This window comes from Leptidea sinapis, chromosome 13, assembly GCF_905404315.1.
Source record: "Leptidea sinapis chromosome 13, ilLepSina1.1, whole genome shotgun sequence".
NCBI lineage: Eukaryota > Metazoa > Arthropoda > Insecta > Lepidoptera > Pieridae > Leptidea > Leptidea sinapis.
In genome coordinates, this window is record NC_066277.1 from 11,917,714 (window position 1) to 11,924,420 (window position 6,707).

The following is a 6,707-nucleotide window of genomic DNA, read 5'->3' on the forward strand; positions in this document are numbered from 1 at the left end:
GAGATTGTCTTGTAGACAATTAATATCATTTTAAGTAGACTGAATCTGGCTGTAGGACATCGTTTTATGATGAAAAGTGACGAGATGAGCAATAATTCATCATCATCATCATCAGCCGGAAGACGTCCACTGCTGTACAAAGGCCTTACTCAAATATTTCCACGACGATCGGTCCTGCGCTGCCTTTATCCAACGTATTCTAGCGATCTTGACCAGATCGTCGGTCTATCTTGTGCCTACGAACACTGTGTCTTTCCGGTGCATGCCATTCGAAGAATTCTCTACCCCACCGGCCAAATTTCCATCGAACTATGCGTCTTTCCCACTGCCACTTCAGTTTCGCAATTACTTGGGTTATATCACTTTAGACTACAGATCTCCACATTTCTGATTCGATCTTGCAGGGAAACTCCTAGCATAGATAGCCCTCTCCATTGCCCTCTGAGCGACTGTGAGCTTTCTCATCGGTTCTATAGTTAGCAACCACGTCTGCGTACCATAAGTCATCACTGGCAACACACACTGGTTGAAAACGTTCGTCTTCAGATATTTGGGACGAGAATTTCATGGAGTTTCCCGGACGCTGCCCAGCAATAATTCATCTGATGTTAAGTGATACGCTCTGCCTATTATAATGAAGCCGGTCAGGATTCTTGTTCATATTGTTCATGTTCTTATTCATAGCCCACTGGCTGCGTCACCCCTCAAACCGAATTAAGAATAGTGTTTGCACATTACGGACTGTTTGCAGGCAGAAAAAGGAGCCATTGTAGTACCCTTCTATCTGTACCAGTATATTTTAAGACTTCGGCCCAGAAGTATTTTGGGTGTGTAACATGTTCTTCCATCAGTTCGACCCAGGAAGGCTATCTTTATTCTTAGCTGCATGGACTGAAACCAGCCAATATACAGGGAATAACCACCAGTTTTTCTATCTTTGTGATTTTTCTTCTTTTCCAGGTTTCATCTTCATCATATATTGAATAGTTCTAGAGATTTTGTAAAAGTTCCTTCTTAATTATTTCTCCTTAGAAGACTACTTCTTTGTTTGGTAGATCAAAAGCTTCTACTAGCTTCTATCTCAAAGCGCCATTTGTTTCCGAAGCGGTGGTAGTGTTAGAAGTGACATCAAAAAGACTTCTAAAGGAATCAATGTTGAGAAAATGATTGCCTTTTATAGCTCTATTTCTTCTTCTGTATGAGTTATCAAATCCCAAACTTCATTGATATCAGGAAAGAATTGCGGTAACCCTTTTTGTATTATTGATACGTGCAACTATTACTTCATACCTTAGATCATTTACGGCCTTTCCCAATATACTATCTACAGATAGAGATAAATTACTACCTTCTACTGTCAGTAATTAGCTGTCAATAATCTGAAGCTGTCCCAATATACCCGATAAATCATTATTATCGCCTTGTATTGGGACGCGTGAATTACAATTTCCATACAAATTTCTATCGCTAGTTAGCTATACGTCGCCCTATTGACAGACAGCGTGTACGGATAAGGTGAATTACCGTCGATAAGTTTATTGGGACAGAAAAGTCAACGATAGTTACGATTTTTATCTCAAGAGATAGACTGTATATTGGGAACGGCCGTTAAACGTCTAGCTAGACAATGACACCTGTGAAAGTGTCAAAAAAATAGACTTTAGAACTAACCTCTAGTTTGACCAATTCACGCCCACTAACACAGTGTCATACAAATCGCGAGTGGCTTGTCACGCACACTAATAATTACTAATATTCCTGGCCTGTTTTTATCGGTTGTCTAACAGCAACAGACTCAATCTAGACGTATAAATTATCTAAGCTTCATACCTCTTAAGTGATATACGTCACTTTGCACCCAAGTTACCTAAACTTGTCTACCCTATATTTTTTTAGCAAATGTAAATGTTAAAATTAAGAGGTAATTTATTGTAATTGGTTTTTACTAACATTCTTCTCTGCGAGTTTTTGACAGTTATTTCAAAGCAGCCACTCATAACGATGGTTGTTATAAAATGGGTGGCTCTAAGTGAAGTACTTACATATGTGGTTTAAAGATGCCGTCATTATAGACATATTATCGATAAAATCTATTAAACACGCTGTAAGGTTGTGCTCTATCTAAATATTCATAATCACTTATTAATTAAAATGCAATTAGTTGAAGGCATTAGGTTTTTGTGTCGCATTTGGTTTCACGGTTCATATGTTCAGTTTTATGGAGACGCCACCACCCCAACATAGAAAATGTTAGAGTTAAATTGGTTAAGGAATTATTTTTATATCGATTGAGTATATTTGTATAACAAGGCACAAACACATTGTAGAGAAAATTTATTACTTACCTTGTTTAAAATGATAGGTATGAATGTTTTAATATATTTTATTTATAAGGAATAAAAAGGCATTTATATTTTTATTATATTTCTCAAAACTGATTGCTTTAGTAGTCTTGATTTGAATTTTTGATGTCATTTCTTATATACTTGATACTACTACCGCTTTGGAAACAAATGGCACTCTGAGAGCGAAGAAGCGGCGCAAGAATCTCTCCCAGCATCCTTTTTTTGAGCTCTTTTTAATAAAATATACAATATTGTATTGTCATTGATATTGCTATAAAACAATCGTATGTGGTCGGATATTTAGCTTTGGAATAGTAGGACTTACAACAGACCAATTTTTATATAGTAAAATATTTAAATTTATTTATAGATACTGACTGATCAGTGGCATCAGAAATTAAAATAGAGTCACATTAAATTAATTTTAAAAATCCCGCTTCAGCGGTTAAAACATAATTTTTTCATATTATGTACCCTTCCTAGAACAAAACTTTTGTCGCGGCACAATAAAGTACATAATAGAATTCTATTAGGTACTTGTATTGTGCTTGCTGCGTGCGCGCACCCCTTTATAACGCGTTACTCACACAAACAACGACTATTCACGCACACATAGATAATTCATCTTCGGGCGCGGCGCGATAGCAATAGTTTCTTCAAATACTTATTTTTCAAATTATTACGTTTCACTATTTTTGTAATTATTACGTTTCAGCTGGGTCCCCTCTTAACCGTTTAAGGGTTGAACCCTATCTTGAGTGCTAATTATCATTTAATAATTAATGGTTCAAAAATATCCTCTCCACCTTATCTCCTTTCAATTCAATGATAATACCCAAAATCAATACCTAACCCTCAACTATACCTACTTTCCTGCTAACTATCCTTGGCGTCACGGGACGCATGCTGTTGGATAGGGCTGTGTTAATTAATAGATATTTGAACACAAAAACTTATCTTCATTATTAATTTATGTATATGTAGTGTAAGGACAGAGCCCGCAGATAGTACACCTTGATTTTGAATAGTTAAGGAAAACTGTAAATTTTGTGAAGTGGATATCATTAAATACATTTATTGTTCTTATGATAAAAATACACAAGGACCTACGTTATGTTGGTACGCAGAAGTTGTGACTTTTATATAGGTTTCTTTTTATGGAAATAAGGGACGAGACAGGACGTTCAGCAGATGGTAATTGATACGCCATGACCATTACAATGCAGTGCCGCTCAGGATTTTTGGATAACCCAATTATTCTGAGCGGCACTACGATTACGCTCGTCACCTTTATACATAAGATGTTAAGTCTCATTTGTCCAGTAATTTAGCTAGCTACGGCGCCCTTCAGACCGAAAGCAGAAATAGGCGCCGTTGTGTTACCCATAATCTAGCCGGCATCCTGTCCAAAGGAGCCTCCCACTGGTCAAAATATGTGATATATTAGCTTGTAATACTTCAATTCCCTTTATTATAACTACCTATTGAATTGTTTTGTATTTTTACTTAGAATTAGGACTTGCTCGGGCCCATTCGTTCTGTCATCATAGGACAACAGCGGGACTCTCCCACTTAGAAATGCCCTAGTCGCCTCATAAGTTTGTCGCCTTGGGCCTGGGACTCCCCTATTCTTTTTACGCTCTAATGATAATAATACGCACTAGGAATAACAGGGCATATATGCCCTTTTTTATGGAAAAGGAGGACATTTAACGTATGGGTAACCAGTTTAGAAGTGGGAGAGTCACGCAGCCGTCTTTTGACGTCAGCACAATCGGGCCAGACTCGTCCGGGTTAAGTACCACACTCGCACAGAATACCGGCGTGAAGTAGCGGCCTAGTGCCGCTATGTTTCGCATAGGTTAGTGTCGAGGACCAGAGACCATTCCCCCCCCCATCCCCTACAAAGATTATGAAATCGGTCCCTAAAGAGATAGTACCCCAGGAGGGTACCGGCTCTACCAGAGTCGGAGAATCCCTCCCCGAGCACTCTAGCTCGGGCTGCCCTTCGTATTCTGGGGAGGGCACAGTACCGCGCATGACCAAGGACAAACGAGGCAGTAACACCACTGCACCCTGCTCCACACTCAACGTGGACTTTTGCAATATCAGGGTAATTCACTCCAACTTAAACGCCGTCCACCACCACCTTGAGACGGCGAAGCCGGCCTTGTGTTTCCTTACGGAGACGCAGATATCTCGACCTAGCGATACGTCATATTTAACGTACCCCGGGTACAAAATTGAGCACAATTTTTTGCCTCATGCCGGGGTATGTGTGTACGTTAGGGCGGATATCTGCTGTCGCCGTCTCGGCAATTTTGAGGGTAGGGACCTGTCCACTCTCTGGCTCCGCGTAGATTTAGAGGACCGCGTCCGCATCTATGCGTGTGTCTACAGGTCCCATAGTGGTAACGCAGAAACCGATCATCTCATGGGCTGCGTTCAAGCGGCAATTGACGACGTGTTTGCACAGATCCCCTCCGTTGAAATCGTAGTCTTGGGTGATTTCAACGGGCACAATGCCGAATGGCTTGGATCACGTACCACAGACTACGCAGGGCGATCTGTGCATAATTTTGCATTGGCGTACGATCTGTCCCAATTGGTTGAGTCGCCAACGCGGCTCCCGGATGTGGATAGCCACATGCCGTCCTTATTAGATCTTCTGCTGACTACACATCCCGACGGTTACCAGGTCATTGTCAACGCCCCTCTCGGAACGTCCGACCATTGCCTGGTCAGGAGTGTAGTGCCTATACGACGCCCACGTCGCAGACCACCAGCGACCCGCTGCATTTAGCACTACAAGTCAGCAGATTGGGATAGGATGCGTTTCTTTTTTGCATCCTACCCTTGGAGCAGGGTTTGTTTCCCTTCGGATGATCCTAGTGCCTGCGCCGTTGCAGTAGCCGATGTGATACAACAGTGCATGGATATTTTTATACCAAGCTCTGTAGTACCGATCGGTGGCAGATCACAGCCCTGGTTCGATGCGTCAGTTATAGCAGCATCTGACTGCAAAAAACAGGCGTATCGAACTTGGGTTGCGGCGCTGGGCACAAAGGATCCGAACTGCATAGTTCTAAAGAGGAAATACAACCGTGCTTCCAGATTTTTTAAGCGGCAAATCGCCCGTGCAAAGTCAAAACACGTCGTCAAAATCGGCGAGCAGCTTTCCAGTTACCCGACGTCTGGTCGTTGTCGCCAGTTCAACACGCAAGTTCTGGTCGTTGTCGAAAGCTGCTCTTAGTAACTTCAGCCAGCCGTCCATGCCGCCGTTGCACATGAGGAATGACACCCTGGCCCATACGGCAAAAGAGAAAGCCGATCTCCTGTGCGCTCTTTTCGCCTCCAACACGACTCTTGACGACAACGGAAAAACACCGCCGACCATCCCGCGGTGTTTAAGCTCTATGCCTGAAGTACAGTTCAGACAGAAAACTGTTAGGCGAGCTCTGTTTTCGTTGGACGTCAGGAATTCGAGCGGGCCGGATGGCATTTCTCCAATCGTGCTTAGAACGTGTGCCCCTGAGTTGACGCCGGTGCTAACGCGTTTATTCCGGCACTCTTATTCCAAAGGCGTAGTCCCTGACTCATGGAAGTCAGCCCTTGTCCATCCGATCCAAAAAAAAGGAGACAATTCGGATCCGGCAAACAACAGGCCTATTGCTATTACCTCCCTGCTCTCTAGAATCATGGAGAGCATAATTAGCCGTCAGCTCTTGGTATACCTAGAGGGTCACCAGTTGATCAACGACCGACAATACGGGTTTCGCCATGGTCGGTCGGCAGGTGATCTTCTGGTATACCTAACACATAGATGGGCTGCGGCTATTGAAAGCAAGGGGGAAGGCCTGGCAGTTAGCCTGGATATAGCGAAGGCCTTTGATCGTGTATGGCATAAGGCGCTCCTCTCTAAACTTCCATCATTTGGGCTTCCCGAGAGCTTGTGCAAGTGGACCTCCAGCTTCCTCACTGGGCGCAGCATACAGGTCGTTGTCGACGGACATTGCTCGAACCCGAAGCCCGTGAATGCTGGAGTGCCCCAAGGCTGTGTGCTATCTCCTACGCTGTTTCTTCTGCATATCAATGATATGTTGGACACCTCCAACATTCATTGCTATGCAGATGACAGCACTGGTGATGCCGTATACACGGGCCATGCACGTCTCTCTCGGGAAATCGTCGACCAGTGCCGGGAGAAACTTGTGTCTTCTATCGAGTCCTCTCTTGAGTAGGTCGCGGAATGGGGTAAATTGAACCTTGTCCAATGTAACCCCCAGAAGACTCAAGTTTGCGCGTTTACCACTAAAAAAACCCCATTTGTCGCATCACCACTCTTCGACAACACTGCCCTAA